Below are 19112 nucleotides of genomic sequence, written 5' to 3' on the forward strand. Positions count from 1 at the left end.
ATGCAGAAAACAGGATTGAACCATATCTGCTGAAGCTCAGGCTGTGATCAAAGGATGATACAGGGTGACTCATTTTGTAGGGAGGTCAGAGGATCAGTGTGAATGAAGAATTTGAGAATACAGTTATTGTTCTGTCTGCAAGGATAAGTATTTCAGTCTTATCACTGTTTATTGTGGGAGGAATTTTAAGGCAACGAGTCGAGGAGATTGTGGAGACGGTCTCGGAAGGATTTTTTTATTCTGGAGATGGTTCAGGGTCACAGCTTGGACAAACTTGTGAATCATCTTGGTGGGGGGGGCTGTATCCAATAACGTCTTTTACACACGTTCATGGTTCCTACTAGAAACATCCAGACCGGTCCCTTGATTCTTTCTCTCTAGGTACATCGTGGTTTTTGACATCCATGGCGAAAGAGCAAAAACCACAGACGGTATATAAAGATTGATGAATTTATAACTGAATCACCCTCTGGTGGCTGTTTGTGGTTTCTGTCATAAACCATGGCCCCTCCATGTTAGTAGATGTAGAAGTAGAAGAAACTCAAAAGTCAAAGTACATGTGAAATAAATTATTTCTGAAGATGTTTTGTGTCATTTTAGGTAGTTCTTATCGCACTGATGTATGTACCCCCACCAAAGAGCTTATGTTTTCATCTACACTTGTTTGTTAGTCAGCAGAGTTACGCAAAAACTACTCAACTGATTTCCATGGATTTTCTTGGAGGAGTGGAGCATCATGCAAGAACCCTCAATGTTGGTGTGGAACTGGAACATGGGGCTGATCCCTCAATATTTTTGACTTTCTTTAACATTATATCATGTTACAAGTGTTTTGTTCATTCTCAGTGAAAGACTCATGGATCTTGATAATGCAAATCTGCATTTAAAATTTTTGACTGGGTAAAAGTTTTCCTAGTGAATTTAGGACTGGTGGACTTTGTATGAACTCTGCATGCCATTTTCACTAAGTGTGATTGTAATGAGTTAATTGAAGCTACAGGCGCCATGATTGACAGCAGAGACAGACTAATAATTGGTGGAGTTGCATGTGTGGGTGGGGACTTGACACCGCGGCTCCACCCATCAATCACCACAGTGCAGACTGAAGAGTCCAAACAAAGATGGCAGCGCCCTCAAACAAGAAGATTTTGAGTCCATATTTTGGAAAAACCTAGAACATGGATGAGCATTCAATCAGGTACAGACATTCATGTTCTTTGCTGGATCAACTGAACCGCTCTGGTGATCTCCTGCCTTTATTTACCTGTGATCTGATCGTGAGTTTGTTGGTTCACGTGTTGAAAGGATTTGTGCTAAAGGTACTGCGCCAATTTGTACCAAAGTTGGTTGAGGGCTTTGACTTGGACAAGGTAAGAACCCATTACATTTTGTTGTGGAGTCCTGGAGGATTAAAAAATCACTTTCCCTCCAAACAATGCATGAGTGTATAAATATTCCAAACATTCCTGGTGTTTATACACTTGTTTGCACTGTTTTTATTTTTTAGATCCAGACAGACATGTAGGATTGTTTGGGTTTGGTGCGACTGTGTGTTCAAAACATGTTTAGCAAATATGCTTATAAGTCTAGATACTCTGATTAGTTTGTCTTGTACCGAAGCCAGTGTAACATCATGGCTGCTCTGAGGAGGGACTGTCTGAATGTTTGCACCTTCATCAGGTGGAGGATTCATCATGTTGTGCTCCTCTTTATGACGGCAGCTGACTAAAGTGTGGCTGTGTAAACACCTTTTTACCTGGAGACCTGCTCACAATACACTTTGTGTGACCTATAGGATGTTTTTGTTTCTAGCTTTAGGATTATAAAGCTGTAGTCGTTGTATGAATGTACCTGTCTGCCCTTTTGCCCTGTGTTGTCATGTATAGAGGAAACTGTGTGTGTGTGTGTGAGAGAGAGAGAGACCTTGGCGTTGGACCAGCAGTGCGGTAAAGACAGTGGTTGGCCTCAGTGCTGAGATTACAACAGGTTGTCAACAGGTATTTTCAGAGTAGATGCTATTATCAGTGGCAGCCTTTAGAATATTTTCACAAAGCTTTATAATCGGGACAAAATGACACTATAGGGAGACTTCACAAAACCAAGAAGAAAATAGCTGTCTTTTTTGGGGGCCCTAAATTAGATGGAACGCTATGAGGAAGACCAGCTGGCGATATTTAAAGGTGCCAGCACAATGATTTTCACACAGTGAGAAAATAACCCCTGTGCCCACATGATGCCATCTGTCAGGTGAGGTGGTTTCACTCCCAAATACCAGATCCAATCTGAACACAGGTGCCCTGGCAGTTTTTTTTTTTTTGATTCACACGAGTCTCACATATGAGGCGCTATTTCCTGTGATTTGATGCACGGGCTTTGTAATCACATCTTGAAAAGGAAAAAACACCCATGCACGTCTTTGGTGATTAAGTATCCAGCAGCCATTGTTTATTACTGTTGATGCTTTAGCCCGACAGAAAAACAAATGAGAAGTCTATTTGGCCTGGGTAATGACTCCCGGCTGACTGCCTCTTGTCCACCCCGAAGGCTCTTCGGGTGTCATATAGTCAGTACACCCAAGTCTTAAAATGCATGCCAGTTTTGAAAAACAACAAAGCTGGCATGTAGATAATTGCCTTTGTGGGCTCTGCGCATCCCCGTCCTTGCTGGCGCAAAAGGCAGCTGCTGCCTCGCCTCGTTCCGGAGGTGCTGTTTTTCATCCCTCACGCTGACAGCCACACTCTTGTCATTCCCGCCGCGTGCTGGCCACGGCCACCTCGCTCTACTCGAGACTGTTCTTTTTTTCCTTGCCCTCCGCCCCTTATCCAGTAATGTTTTTGGCAATTGCTTTTTTTTCTGACTCGATTAATTCAGTGACACGAATGAATACAGCCCAGCAAAGTAAACAGTGCAGCCCTTGAGTTCTGTCCAATCTGAATCAGTAGTTGTCCGTTTCCCAGCAGGCACTTAGGAGCTTCTGCCAACATTGCTATTGCCCGCTTGATGATGATGATCATGAGGGTGATGGTAAGGATGAGGATGATGGTAGTCTTACTATTAGTGCAGACTGTGCCACAAGAGGCCGGAAGCAGTCGGCTGTTTATCCCTTGTCATGACACCTGACTGTATAAATGGGGCTTGTCTGTTTGTTTTATCGTCAACAGTGCCAGGCCTTGCCTCCCAGGCAAACAGAGACAGGGTCAGAGAGACTACAGCTAAAGATGTGGCAGTTAGAGCGATGGTGGCTGCCATGGTCACTCCACTTACTCCATGTGGCTCCTGGCTTTTTTTTTTTATATTGCACTGCGTCCTTTAATACGTGGTGACTAAGTCCCTCGGGGTAGAGAAAAGTGAATTGCGAATCCTGTTGTTTCACAGTATCAATGGCCCTTTTTTCCGGCTTCTTGCTATTTTAGAGGCAGTTCAGTTCTGGTTATGTGAGCACTTACATTTGTTTATGTGACGCACCATTACATGGTGTGTTTGTTCTTCTGAATGACCTTGTGTGGAAGCTGATATGCTATACCCTGCTTCTGTAGTCTTATTTGTTGACATTTTGAATTGGAGATACGTGTGGATGTAAAAGCTGTTTTTAGGAATTATTATGAATCATTGAGGAGAACAGCATCTACTGTGTAAAACGCAGCTTTGGATTCCACATTATTTCCCCATCTGGATGTCTCTGCTTTACAATTCTGATAGAAGAGTACAGAACTACAGTGTGTTCTTTATTGGTTTGAAGTGTCACTCAGAGCTGCAGGCAGAGTAGCCGGCCCAATGGAAGACCCGTCTCTAGAGTAACAACTCTGCCCGGCTTTAAGCCCACATCCTCTCCCCACCCATCCATCCCTCTCTTGCACCTCAGCACCTGCATGTGCCTTTTTCTGTTCCACACATTGACTTAATCCCCCCTACGGTGACCTCGGCCTGTCGTCCACTCCCCTCCGGCCTGATCCCGCTTGAATCAATGCCACCTCCCTCCCCCTGACAATACCGGCAGGGGAAATGGAGGCATTTAATTACCCACCCCAGAGCTTGTTACCCAGGCTCAGCCCTCTCAGCTTCCTGGCTCTTCACTTACTCCGCAATTGTAATTCCGCCAGGGGGCAGGACGTGAGGGTAATAACAGAGGGTACCCATCCAAACGGACGATCACCCACTGATAGATGATCCGCTGGGCCGGACGTGACAGAACTGACGCAAAAGGAGTTTGGGAGTGACTCTGAAAGTGATTGACACGCAGCTTTGGCACCAGGATTATGTGTGAGAGAAATAATTTATGACTTTCTGTTCTGGAGCCGAGACAAATGCCAGAAAATGAGTAATGACCTCTAAGAAGTTCGGCTTCTCTGATCGCAAACAATAGCCTAGTTTGTCACTGCTGTGGAAATTACAAAATTGATGGCGTTATGAGAATGAGAAGCTAATGGACTAAATCATGGAAATGGCTGTTTAATTAAATATCAGGACCCTGCTATGAACAACATCTTAACATTTGGGACATTCTCACATTTAACAATGTAGTTCCCAGCTGTGGTACAAAGAAAAATAGGGTCCATTGTTCTTTCTTATGTTAACTGCCTCTTTCTGTGTATCCCTCACTGTCTTGTCATCCTCTCCCCATCCCTTTCTGTCAGTTTGAGTGCCAGGGTCTTGAGTGCCCAGCAGTTCCGTCTTTGTGTTATTCAGTCTCTGATGTTTTCATCAGAGGAAAAATAATTGTTTATTTGTCTCTTCTCAAGCATTTACCACTATTCATCATTTTTGCCATAGCCCTCGGTTTCCCAACTTTCTCTCTATCAGCAAGTTTTCCTCAATCCCCCCCTCCATGCATCTGCCTTCTTTCCATTTTCTCTTTCTCTTTGCCCCACCGACTTCCGCCATCCACCCTCTCCTCCCGCTTTCTCTTTTCACCATTATACACCCCCCAACCCACCCCATCTCACCCAGCCCCCTCTTTGCTTTCTCGATATTCCCCTCCTTGCCTTTCTTTGCTCGGGACCGATCTGCTCTCATTACACTGATGGCTCAGATGATTCAGTGGAATGGTGCACTCTCTCCCTGGTGCCTCTCCAAGCTCTTTCTCAGCAGCGTCTCTCATGCAGCACTTGGCTCTTTCTCTGTGTGTGCAATGGCAGTGTGGCACTTTCTCCTCAGCCTTCTGACCTCTTGAAGGCTGAGTTGATGATCATATAGGTCGCAGGGAGATTTATGGACTGATGGACTCTCCAAGTGTAAATGTAGATGCAAGAGGTCAATACCAGCACTGAGATGCAGTGAAGACTAGTCAGGGTGCGAGTATATGTTTACAGACTGACATGTATGGGTGAATACTACAAGTGGAAGTATTTAATACAGTGAATCAGAATTTTTGTTCATGTTTCTCACATTGAATCACCTCCCGTTTGAACCGATAGCTCGAGCCAGAGAGCCAGCATTGAACACTGCCTGAACCACTACCACCTTCTATTATTCATCCCTAATGGAGCATGTTTCACACCCTCAGAATTACCTGCAGTACAGCTCTCTTTGGTCTGCCTCCACTCTGACTGACTTTCACAACCCCATTGCATTTTGCTGAAATGCAAATGGTGCAGACTCACTCTGATGCCGTGTCCCATTTCTTCACTGTGCCCTCACCCTTGATACTTCCCCATGAATATAATGCTATTCTTAAGCAATATTGTGAGGTAACTGTGCACCCCCCAACCCTCTTCTTTGAAGCCATATTTTATTCACAGCAATATCTCACCCCTATACATTCCCTCTTACCTCCCCTCAAGTCACTCCTCTGATTTAGCATAGATAGAGATAGATAGATAGATAGATACTTTATTGATCCCGACGGAAATTCAAGTGGCACTCCTACAACATTGTCTTGACTTGTGGGTGACAGTTTTAAACTAGAAGGGCTCTCTGAGTATGCACACATTCCAAGGCTAATGCCACTTTTATTCATTTCCCATTCATTATCTTCACTGCGGCGGCCCAAGGTATTCTAATTTGTGCTGCCACATTTTCATAATGAACCCAAAAAATATTTATACTTATGCTTACTATACTATCACTCTTTAGTCTGTGTACCTGTTACTTGCAACTGTTGGGCATGAGAGCGACCTTCGTGTGTGGGCACGTACACCCCCGCTACCAACATAGATTCAATTAATTCTGTGGGAAATGCTGCAAAGAAAGTGAAAAGAAATCCTGGATCCATACCTGAATGCAGTAGTTTTTGCGTGGTCCTGCTAAATAACAAATGGCAACAAATTTTGAAAACACAACCTCCTTGGCGGAAGTAATTAAGTATCAAAACCAATTCAGCAGAAATGTTTTATTCCATATGTCGATTCCACTTGCCGGTGCCTACATTACCCACAACTCTACTGCAGATGGTCCGGTTTGTGTGTGAGCATGTTCTGCTTGTCGCAGCTAATGAGGCCTGATGAGGAGCGGACTGCAGAGACCTGGTGGGCTCATTTTCCTCTAACCCCACACCCTCAGATTTTTGTTTTTTTAAACTTATTGTCTTCAGTCTCAGAGCTGACTCAAGTGACATCACATTTGTGCACTGGAGCAATGACTGTACATAAAGATGGACGATGTGTCTCCCCTTCCCACAGCTATCCAGAAAAGGCTAAATATCCTGGATACAAACACTGCCATCATATGCATTTGAAGCCGGGTCTGGACGGTAGTTATGGAGCTGAGGTCCTGCTGATACACAAGCTCGACAAATTGTGAGTCAATCTCATTTCATGCTGTTTTTATAGCATCAAATAAGTAATTAAAACCAAACATATTAGAAATATGAACACCTGAACATCAGTAGATGAATATCAGTTTGATAAATTGCAGAAACCATCTTTAAGGAAAATACTTTTTAGTTTGGTCCATGCCCCATCCTTTAGCACGGAGGAGGCAGAAATTGTGACATATACTGCAGCCAGGAGGTGGCGATGTGGAAGGTTTGGCTTCACTTTTTGTTGCTGTCATTTAATCCATCTTGCAGTCTATGCTGTGGAGTTTATGTATTCAGTGTTTTTCCACATTTGCACTCGTATATATGACCTGTAGTCATACACTGATATATGAATTAATTGGGGTTTCCTTTAAGCTTGGGAAAAAAAAAGAATCCTCCACACTTCCTGACCGTATCATGTACAGTATATTCAGTGTTGGCTTGTACTGTGTAAGTTCTAACTGAGTTCAATATTCAAACACCAAGACTCCAAGTTGTTATGCAGCGTTCAATCAAATGGAATTATTAAAAATGTCTTGTGCGTCATTTTAAACACATCTCTTGAAAATTCAAGCCTGCCATATTCAGTATATTTTAATAGTCTGGTTTTCAGAGCAAGAATTTAAATGTAAGGTCTTAAGGTTTGAACAAAGCTTGTCTACAAAGAGTGAATTTCTAAAGTGGTGGGTCAGGGGAGTTTTAAAGGTTAAGGGGGAAAGCAAAAGTCGATTTTGGTTGTGTGATTACATTTAATGTGATCTACTATTACGGGGTCACTGCAAACAAAAAATCTCTGCTAACTTAATCCTAGGGGTAGCTATGGAAGCAGATAAAGTAGTTTTGTTTTCCTCTATCTGCTTACATTTTGAGAAATACCCTGTGGAATCTTATTCTGCCAACCCACCATATCAAAGATGAATAAAATGTTAGTTGTGCAACTTGATGCAATAAGAAAATGGTCCATCTCAGTTATATTGAATAACCTGTAAACCTTACCCTGAAAAGCTCACTTTGGTATGTTTTCACTGAAGAAACAGTCCCAGTGAAACCACTGTATGTGTACAAGAGGTAAAGTGGTCCATTTTACAGTTCAGTAGGTGAACTGCCCACAGAGTCAGGGGCAAAAGGCATTTAAGACATTGTGTAGAAGGAACATAAGAATATATAAAAACATTTAGTTTAAAAAAAAAAAGTATTGATTAAATGACTTAAGAAAATACAGTGAAATAGAATCATCTTCAGCCTTGAGTTCCAGCCTGGTTCCTGACTGGACATCATTTTTCCTTATATCCAAAGACAGTCACTTAAGTTTTACATTCATTGAACTGAAGACACTTCTGTCACTTTATTCACTTTCTCAGAGCTTCTTTATGTATTATGGTTTCCTTGGTGATATTATTAGGTATGCATATAAGAGTGTGTGTCATAAGCAGCATTGTTATGGAATTTTCATAGACACTGTCTCTCTGGGGCATAGTGCAGCAGGCTGTTGTATTTGGGAAGTGCGAGTGCTTGGCGAAGGTCAAAGCCTTCACTCCCTAGACATCACCGATATGAGACTGCATAAGCAGGCACTACTGCCTCCATAACTAGAAAATATATTTGATTGTTTCGGAACGAGCACACCCATAGATTAAATGATCTGTTGGGGTTTAAAGTGTGACTGCAGGAAAGCAGACTTCAGAATAAGAGAGAGCATCATGCACAGATGTTGTGTGGATGAATTCTGAATTTCTCCTCGGCCAAGCTTCAATAAATATTTCAGCATAAGACGTCAAAGGGCTCCTGAATGCTTTCTTCACTGATGAGTTGATCATTGATCAGCAGATTTTCCACAACAATCATTATTGTAACTTTTTTATTTGAGATATTTATTTAGTTTGTGTTAACATATTGAGCAAAAGGAGCCTTGGGGAAGTTCACATATAATTATGTCCACTCCGAGGTGTAATGATGACCTGAACACATAAAATAGCTCTGGTAGGAGCTAAACCACTGTAGTGCTGTACCAGAAAGTCCCACCCGGTTTCGCTCGACTAATATGCTGTGGTAGACTTTGTCTAATGCAGCACTGAGCTGTTTTCAGACATGAACTCTAGAGGGTGTCTGCAGAAGTTTTGCAGAGAGCATGAGTTTGCCTTCACAGATGAAGAATGCAGCCGGAGATTCTCCGAGTGTTCAGGTGAGGGGTGCTGCAGCAGACAGAGGCAGTAGTATTTATTCAGCTTTGGGAATTACATATTTTTGTTTACAGGACTTTGAGACCGGTGCCGGCTTTTATCATCGAAACTCCTCTTGATATCTCCGTCAGTGTCTTGTATGGCACAGCTTTTTTTAGATTTCTTTTTTTATCTTTGTCTTGAGTTAGAAATGTCAACACACCCACTTGCTTACAGTAAATCCTGTGGAGGATCTCCTGCTGCATTCTCACATTGACCCCTTTGGATATTCTGCAGACTTTCTACCAGGGGGGCTGGCCGGAGTTAGTCTGCAAAAAGTGCGCAGACTCTGATGTTTGTGTGCACACACACACAGCCCCTCCGGAGAATGTCTGGAGGTTCTCCAGAGGTCAGTGCATGTCTGAAAGCAGCTTAATGCCACATTCCATTATACCTTAGGGCTCAGAATTACCGAGTCGGAAGCTGCAGCTGGAATGCCCCGAGTATCAACAGCAGTGAAAGCTGTAGTTTTTTTTACTGTGTATTAGCACTTCTGTTAAAATTAAATCATAAAATGGTAATAAATTAAATAAATATGTCATGCACACAGTACTTTCCAATTACCAACTGTGGCGAAATGCAGGGTATTGCATTGTTACGAACTGGTTATGCTGACAATGGTTAAACAATTGTGCAACTTGAACACTATCAACTCAGGTTATTCGAGGTGTAATTGTGATAAGACTTGAATTCAGCCATTGACCATGTTTAAGTGGATGTTTTTTCTGTTATTTTACTTAAAAAACCCAGATATTTGATATGTACTTGTAATTGTTCAGTAGTGGTATGTGTAGATTGTAGGGATGTACCGATAACATGAAATTTCCACGATTCTCGATACCCAATTCAATACCACAGAAAAACACAAAACGATAAATCCCATTTACTTCAATACACTCACTCCTTTACAAAAATGTTTTTAATATACAAAAAACAACAGTAGCTATGACTATAAAAGACTATTAAAACACTGCTTTATGTCACAGTCTGTGGGGAGATCTTCTGTTCCGTGTGTGTGTCTGCTCGTCTCCGTCGCTGTTTAAATATGTGTTTCATAAACTCGAAACAAGCAAACACAAAGCAAACCCTAAGCACTGGACAGGAACCTCAAGAACCTCTGACCAGTAATGCTGTCCACTGTCAACATGCAAAGTGAGTGCAAGTATGGAGCCGTCAAAGTAGCAAAACTATTGACAAATGTGAGTCCCAGTGTGTAATCATGAATCTTCAAATCTGTGTGTGTGTATATGGATTTGAAAATGTGTTAAGAAAATATCTTTAAATATGTATTTGCTGAAAAGTCTAGTATGTTGCTGTAGCAGCTTCACACCAAACTCCATGGACAAATCTCTGTATTTGAAATTTCTCTTCTCAACATTTGTCCATCATAGTCCTGGACTGAGCCTTTGTAATGTGTTCACTGTTGTCAGACTCTCTGTCCATCTTGGAGGATGTTCCGATGGGTGCGGCCGTGTTTATTGGGCTCAGCACAGCTGTGCTGTCTAAGGGGCCATTACTGTAGTGAGGTTCGGCAAACAGAGACACTAAGTTTATCGTTTTTTAAGACCTAACTGCCGTCTGTGGTCTGACAAGCAGTAAATTCATCTAGTCCAGTGCCCCATAAATATCACTGTTTTCCTAGTTTTATCCAAAACAGGCGGAAAAAACCACAGACATTCTGTCAGGCATCATCAAACTTAAAATCACTAGGGGCTACCGCCACCTAGTGGTATGAAGGCTGCAGCTCCTGAAAACACAAACAAATCTCCTCACATATTTGAAGATCGCAATGTAGTTTTGCTACATTAATGGCCTCGTGCGCAGGCCAGCGGGGTAGTGAAGAGGGAGGACATGTGGCAGGGTAATACGGCACGGTACAAGGACACCACACATGAAATGTGCGGCAAAGCACGGGTGGGGCAACCATCCCGCAGTCGTGGGTCAGTATCTCTGGTACTGTAAAAAAATAATAATACTGTGGCATTTTTAGAATCTTGGCATTGACTTTGTACCGAAGTATCCCTTCTTGTGACATCCCTACTAGATTGTACTTCTTTAAGAGTGGATGATGGGAGTTTTTAGAGCCTGTGGAAACCCACCTGAGAGAAGACATGAGTTTTCCATTTATATCTAAGGCTATGCAATGAAATAATTTAGAAAAATAGCCTGTTGGTAGAATGAAGGAAGTAGGAAGAGCATTTTAGGTGTTTAGTGTCCTCCAGATTTTATGGTTGGTAGGATTAAATTATGTCAGGCTACTGGAATTGATTTTGAGTGTATACAATGGCAGCATATATCCTATACATGTACCTGATATAGAGGCTCTGACTGCTCCCCTGTTTTCTGCATTGTCAGTGAAGAAGGATGAAAATGTATTGCAGGCCCAGATGGATGCAAGTTCAGAGGCTACTGACACAAGATTTGTTAGCCTGTCAACTGTAGCAAAAAAGCTTGTGTGTGAATATTGGTTTTGGTGATTACATCAGAGAAAAAGTTCCTCAGTTCCAATCACAAGTTCTTCTATGGGTGCAATGGCATCAATAACATTTATTATTTCTGAATTAAAATGGTTAACATGTGGATTACTCACAGCAAGAAGGTTCTTAGTTCAAACCAGATGGCCAACTGAAGTGTCTGGAGTTTGCATACATGCTTCAGTTTTCTCCAGGTACTTCAGCTCTCTCCCACAGTAAGAAGATGAGAATGTTGTGTGAATGGTTGATTTTTTTTAATATGTTGGCTGTGCGAGAAGCTGGCGACCTGGATAGAGCCTCTCGCCCAACGTCCGCTGGGATTGGCTTGCCAAAATTGCCCTTGTGGACCTGACATAAAGCCCCAGAATGCATGATTAAAGCAGTGAGAATTGGTGTCTTGATTCTACCAACCAACATATCTTTAGAATCAACAATGCAGAGCTTCCACAGTGAGAAAAAAATCATGATAATAATAACAATAAAAGCATCTTTTTATAGAGTTAAACTGCTCTTTTTCTAAGTAGAGTTTTTGCTATAAAAAAACAAGATGCTTGTTGCAAGATTTATTCACAGTTTAAAAGAAAATTGGGAAAACTGGCTGTTATTTGGACGATTGAACAAAAGCTGTAAGAACTACCTGTTCCATAAGGAATAATGCAAAATCTTGAATGGGTCTTTTAGGTTGCTAAAGAGGATCAATTGGACAGAAAAGAAACCCTCCCCGCAACGAAGCAGCAGATAAGAGAGAATTCCATTAAATGACCCCTCACTAATGACATCTCTCGTATCAATTTTGCTGAACAACAGCATCATTTCATGCTGTTTTTCTTTGTAAAATGAAGACTTTAGCAGTTACAGTATTTCAGCACTTATTCATTTCAGTAATAGTGGCAGCATTTGAAATTTTTCTCATACGGGTAAAATGGGTTGTAAAACTGATGATGGCAGCTTTAGTAATGTTTAACGAACACATGCAAGCAACCAAATTAACAGGTAGGTCTCATTTAGGCCTTGTCTACACTACTGCAGATTATTTACGAAGAATCTCTATCCACACGACCTTTGGTTTACACATATCCTCTGTCCAGATGAGAACACAAAAACAAACATGCAAACAAACATGTTGGGCCAGTAGTCAGCTCTCTCATGTTTTTCCTCTGCCCTTGGATTTGTTGTGCAACAAGACTGACGAAATTCCCCAGCCAATGGTATACCAGGTGTAGTGCAAATGTCTGCCTGGAGCTGGAGCGTAGGAAATCTAAGCACAAGCAGGGTATATATGAGTGAGAGTATGAAAATGTAGGAAGACCTAGGGCTATGATAATAATATATATGCAAGCAAACTTAATTTTGTTAGCTGCTACTGTTTTTTCAACATTTTGTCAGTGCCCAAGGTGAACTTCAGAAGCAAATGTGAGCTGCACAATTTAAACTTTATCTGTAATATTTCTAACTACCTAACTCTGGGAGGACGCTGTATAGGTCAAAAGAAACTTCTACATAGCTCTTTTTAGAGGGAGCCACTCTAAACCAGGGTGACTTTGAAATGAGGGCGGGTATTGGTACAAATCCCATTACAGACTGATACCATACAGCGATATGTACAATAACCTGGGCGGCCAACCATATGCCACGGAGAGCCAGAATTCTGCAGGTTTTCATTCCAACAAATCAACTCAGCATGAAACTCTACTGATGAGCTCTTCCCCTCCACATAAAGGGTTCCTAATTAGTGTGTCTTGTATGCCATAAAAACCTACAGTGTGTGAGTGGCTAAACTTGTATGGGCTCAAAAAGATTTTGAGTTTGTAAAATGATGTTCACAGATAATCTCATATTTCGGGATCTGGGTCACTGAAATTTTTAAACTCATGTACAAAGTTAAACTTTAAACTCATTTTACAGGTTTTACAAAGATTAAGTTATAACAACAAACTTCAAAATCCCTTTGCAAGATCACTTTCAGTTTTACCGTAATCATAGAAATGTATTGTCATGGTATTAACCCTGTGAGATGTATCGTCTCATTGTTGAAGGGGTAAACGATCTGTATTTATATCGCAAAAACAAAAGATAAAAGTTACAACTTCAGACCACACACAATTAAAAGAGAAAAAAGTGAACCTGAAAAAACAAATATGAAAATAGGCAATGGAAATCAATCAAATTTAATATCCTACATTCGTGCTGCAATGTTTAGCAGTGTTGGAAAAGCAACAGATGCCAATCAAACTGTGACTAGACATTTTTTCCTGTTAAACTTAACGAAGAGAAAGCAATGTTTTAAACATTTATTGTTTGTTTACTCTCATCCTCCTCTCTTCAATTTGTTTTAATTTTTTCCTGCTGTGGGCAGCTCCCTCATTTCCTATCTATATGCATTTCATTGTCCAACTTTGTGCCCATTAGCAGCACCCTCAGAACCCGAGCAGATTTAATACTGTATGCATACTGATAAATTCCAAAATAAATAATTTAGTCTTTTAGGGAGAAAGCAGAACAAATTCAAAAGCGAACATACAGAAAGAAGTGCTAAGTGTTATAGAATTGGGACACAGCTCATGACACAAACCATTCATTGACGTCTGTCCATGTCACAGCTTTAGAAACACAGCACTGTCATATTATCACCTTCAAATCAATACAGCTAGCATGCTGGTTTTTTACACATCCAGCAGATCAGAATCCATTCGTAGCCGTTTTACCCTGGATAACCCTGACCCTGATGACTGACAGTATTTGCAGACATGTGACATTCTCTGTATAATTAGCTGCGTTTTGATCACTAACGTCTGAAGAGAATCCTCTGCTGTATGGCTGCTTAATACTCTGCTAGAGTATGTTCACCAGCATGTCAACATTTTCTCTATATTCAGGAGAATAGAGCTGTCAAGCACTTCCACATTGGCGTCACTTTCTGGACCTAGTGTCTACGTCCATTTTTATATACGATCTGATTCCACTGTACAATTCAGTATAAGAGGTATAAGCATGGGGGAGTTATTCAGCAGCGGAGCTATTCATAGAGCTGAATCAATGTCTGTTTGAGAGGGTGTGTAGGAATGATTGGAAAGATGTTGAGGCTAATGTCCATTTGCATGATGCCAGCTTTTGTGGTTCAATATAACCATGCAAAGGCATCATTATAAGGGTTGTTTTTAGGTTGGGGATATTCTTGCTGATTGCAATGCATGCATAATGGCTGCCTCGTGCTTTATGCGTCCATTTGGGGTGCGTTGGTTGTGCATGTCCTAAGAAATGAACGCTACACACGTAAGATACAGTACGCATTTGAAAGTTAGTGTGGTTGCAGTACGTGATCTCCAGTGTCACCATGTTTTTATTTTCTGAATGTAAATACAGAAGTTCTATATGCTCTTGATTCTGTGGTGTGCTCTCCAGTGGAATACTCCAGGAACATGTGCACAGCATGTGAGCAATTATGGCCCATCGTGTCATCTACATGAACCCGTGGCTAAACAGCAAGAATATGTATAAAAGGTGCTTTTGACTAATCACCACAGAAATGCACAAGTGTAACTAATAACATAATTAATAGCTTCATTTCATTTTAACTGGGCCAGTTCATCAGGACAGAGAGCCAACATGCTCAATAGCATGGTGCTGGCACTGGAACATCCAGAGCTGTGGACATTAATGTTATTCGTTATGCATCTGTTTGACTCAACATGTCCACTGTAAGAAGAGTCTGACTGGGAAATCACAGGTGAATTACTTACATCAATAATAGCTGCATTCCAGTCAGGTGCATCTGCTCCAGGGTCCCAATACTGTACATGTTGACTCACTGCCAGAGGCTCATTGTGACACATGAATGGAACTGAGCTGCCGATAATGTAATTAGTTCCACCTGTGCTTCTCCGTGCGAGGACAAGTCACAACATTATCTTAGGGGAGGCCTGTAAACAATGTTCTTTGTTATATGCATTTGGTTCTTTTTTTCACCAATAGAATGGAAATAAAGATGGATGACACAAAAGCTCCCCTAAAGGGAAGCCAAAGCATCTTGATTGCCACCTGGTGGCTAGCTGCAGTCGCGGTTGTAACCCAGGTTATTTTTTTTAGCATACACGGTCACAGATGTTCCTTAAATGTATCACCTCAAGCTATCGGTATTCTCCGTAGCTTAGCAAAGTTCCTTAAAGGTCCAGTGTGTTAGATTTAGGTGAAATTAGGCAGACATTTCATGTAGAATAATCCTTATGATGTTTTCACTAGTTCGTTTCATCTAAATTGTATGAATTCAGAATCAGAATCAGAAAAGCTTTTATTGCCAAGTAAGTTTGCACATACGTGGAATTTGTTTTGGTGTTGTTGGTGCATGCTAGACATCTCTGTCTAAAAATTAAAATTTAACAATATAAATATAAAAATATATACACAGTATGTATTTGTATGAATGTATGAGTGCATTGTCATACAGGGAGTGACATATGGAGGCAGAGGTGGAGTGTAAAAGAGTGTCAGGGTGGGTTCCGGGCGTTGTTGATAAGGCTAGTAGCGGATGGGAAAAAACTGTTCTTGTGGCGTGAGGTTTTGGTCCTGATGGACCGCAGCCTTCTGCCAGCGGGGAGTGTCTCAAAGAGTTTGTGACCTGGATGGGAGGGATCAGCCACCATCTTTCCTGAACGCTTCAGAGTTCTGGAGGTGTACAGGTCCTGAAATTGTAGTTTTCTTTACCCCAGAAAAGGCCCTTTATATTTTAAATACTTTTATTTAATTTGCATCAAGGGGGTCCTCTCTAAAGAGGCCACCATGTTTTTTACATTAGTCCGGACTGAACAAACTGAACACCTTTTGAGTTTTAATGACAATTCAAGTCTACAACAGGTTCTTTCTCATGTTTGGAAGGAGAGGGTGAGGTGAGGGGTGTTCAGCTGCAACATGCAACTTCAACACTAGATATCACAAAATTCTACACACTGCCTTTAAATGCATCACCTGCAGCAGGTGTTGCAAAGCTCACACAGGTAGCACACAGAGCAAATTAACTAATAGTTTGTACAAAAGTTGAAATGGGGCCGGCACTGTGTCACCAGAGAGCTGAGAGTTATTGTCGGGGGAAATTTTGTTGCGTGTTTCTTCTGAATGACAAAGGATTATCATGGCTGGTTTTGTTAAAAGAACAATTTCTATGTTCTTTCCTCTTCATCTGCTGCCACACTTTTGTTCCACCTGGATGCTAATTTGGACGTCGGTTCAAAGGGCGATAGGAGGAACAATCACATGGAATTGCACTGAGGAGAATAATATAAAGTTTCTATTATCACACAAGTTAAATGTTTCTCCACACAAAACACAAACAGTAATACCTTTGTAGGTGTTTTAGGTTCAGGCAACTATCAGCTTATGAATGCAGATAAATTAAAAAGCTGATAGGTGATGCATTTCAGTCAATATGCTCACCCTCCTTTACTCTCTACACTGCTGTATGTCCAGGTGTTCATCTTCATTAAGTTTGGTTGTAATGAGTTATTTGATTCTATGAAAAATCAGGTGAAATGTCATGATTGACAGATTGATAGTCTGACACACGATTGGTCGAATGCATGTATCTGCCAGACCTCGATACCACGGCTCCATCCCCGAATTCTACTGAGCGTACTCTGGCTCCAAATGATGCCATTGGCACGAGAGGGTTGTGTTTGTTTCTAGGGTATTTTGGCTTCATTTCTGGATAGTGGGAGGAAGTGGACAAGCATTGTCCATCTTAATTAACAATCTATATTGTACTTGTACATGTTGACTCATGGCCACTGGCTCAATGTAACACATGAACAGACCTGAGCTGTTGTAAATGTGATTTGTTCCATTGGTGGCTCTCTGCACGAGACCAACGTTAGCAGTGAGCTGGGCCTTTGATATTCTTTGATATGTGGGTTTATTGAATTGTTCAATGGTGTATTTTTGTAGTTGCTGTTGATTTATGGTCAAACTGAGACATGACACAAAATGCATAGCTATCCGAGACATCGTAGGGAAATATCTACTGTGGGTGTCTATCTCTCAGAACCAGAGTACAGGCCCCTTTCTAGACTTAACACAGGGAGAGAGAAACAGAAACAACCATTACTCCATCAACAGCAGCCTCAGTAGACTAGACTGTAGTGCAGAAAAAAATCGTAGTGTTTTGAGTACTGGACCACGTCTCTGATGTTTCTTAAAAGCAGAAACTCTGGCAAGTCGTCATTATGAAATATCACGGGGCATTGCTTGATATTAGTATTAAATTTTAATCAGAGGGTATCTAATTGTGGATCTTCCCTTCAGGGGGTAGTGTGGTCTTTACCAGATGTTAAAAGTCTCCTCCACGTCCCGTCTGTTATTTCTGAACCAGCTCTGCTTTTTTCTTTAAACCATATCCGAGTAGGCCCAGTCTTTGCTTTGCTTTTGCCTGTAATCCCTACAGTGCTTGTTATTACAATACCCATCATCTAACTATTCAGAAGTGGGGTTTCTTATTACTTTGGATGGGTCCTCCAGTACTGATGTGTGTTGTGGATATTTACCACTGCGTCTCACTGCTACTATGCATTGTTGTTCTCCAACACGACCTTGTAAAACTGTTCAGGTATATTTATACAGTGTCTCTTACACAGTAAGCACTGCTGCTGTCCTGGAACATAAAACATTAAATTGTTTTTCTCACCTCTGAGTGTGGCAACACTTTTCTTTGTATACTTTTCCTTTCATAAATATATATATATATATATATATATATACATACATACACACATACATTTTCTGTACCCATTAGCCATTGTCAAATCACAGCCCTTTCCAGTTTTCATTCTTTATCTTAATCTTGTGCTTGCTATTGAACCGTAAATGTAAGCTCTGTTGAAATAAAAAGGAGAGGGGAAAAAAGCTCACTCCACTTCCCATTGTCTGTCCCTCCTTTCAAGCTGCTAATGATATAAGTGATTTGCAGCTTTAAATAAAATTTGTTTGTTTGCTTGTTTCGTTTCTCACCTGAGTCTCGGTAATCTCTCCTCCTCTGCCTGTGATATGGCGGCCCAGTTTCCACGCAGGCTTTCATCTTGGCTAATTGCCTCTGATGGCCTCTGTGGGGAATTTCAAGCGAGAGATGCTGCGGCGCTCGCTCGACGCAGACAACGAGGAGTTAAACCACGCTGTGTGGGATTAATGAAGGATTAATGGAGCAGATGAGGCGGGGGGAAAAGGGCAGGAGGTTTGACTGGCTGTCGCCACGACCCTAGGCACTAGCCAAGGCAACCGAGAGGGGGGTTGGTGCCACCAACTTGGTGGCAAACGCAGGGTTCACCATGGAGCATTATGATGCTTGTTAACATGCTGGATGTGTTTTGCTCACTTCGCCTGTGGTGGTCACTGTAATTTGTTTGTATCTGTTGGATGTTGTGCGGGGGTGTACATGTGCAGGGTAGCATCTGTGCATGCTGCCTTTGTACAAGTGGACGGCATCTAGAATGCCGTTCCCATTTTCCATGTGGTTACATCTTGTCCGTCAGGGGACGTGATCTTCCACTTCAATAAAGTTGGCCTGGTGCCCATAGCAACCCCTGTGACCTCTTTGTTCCTCTTCCTCACTCCCTCCCTCCCTTCATCCTCCGCATTGTTTAGCCACACCTGAAGTCCCTGAGGTACAGGCCTCTCCTGCCAGGTGTGTCCTTAATACCAGCT

At 41.6% G+C, this 19112-nt stretch overlaps 1 protein-coding gene across 1 annotated transcript in view; it reads left to right on the forward strand.

Annotated features, from left to right (window-relative positions):
• Positions 1–1070: 1070 nt before the first annotated feature.
• LOC109637348 (cadherin-6) overlaps positions 1071–19112 on the forward strand; it is a 187719-nt gene continuing 169677 nt past the window's right edge. Inside the window, exons 1-2 of the mRNA XM_069511024.1 lie at positions 1071–1198; positions 1306–1370. The gene's annotated coding sequence lies outside the window, so the exon portion shown is untranslated. The remainder of the gene's footprint in view (positions 1199–1305; positions 1371–19112) is intronic.

The sequence above is a fragment of the Paralichthys olivaceus genome, chromosome 16 (assembly GCF_024713975.1).
Source record: "Paralichthys olivaceus isolate ysfri-2021 chromosome 16, ASM2471397v2, whole genome shotgun sequence".
Classification (NCBI taxonomy): domain Eukaryota; kingdom Metazoa; phylum Chordata; class Actinopteri; order Pleuronectiformes; family Paralichthyidae; genus Paralichthys; species Paralichthys olivaceus.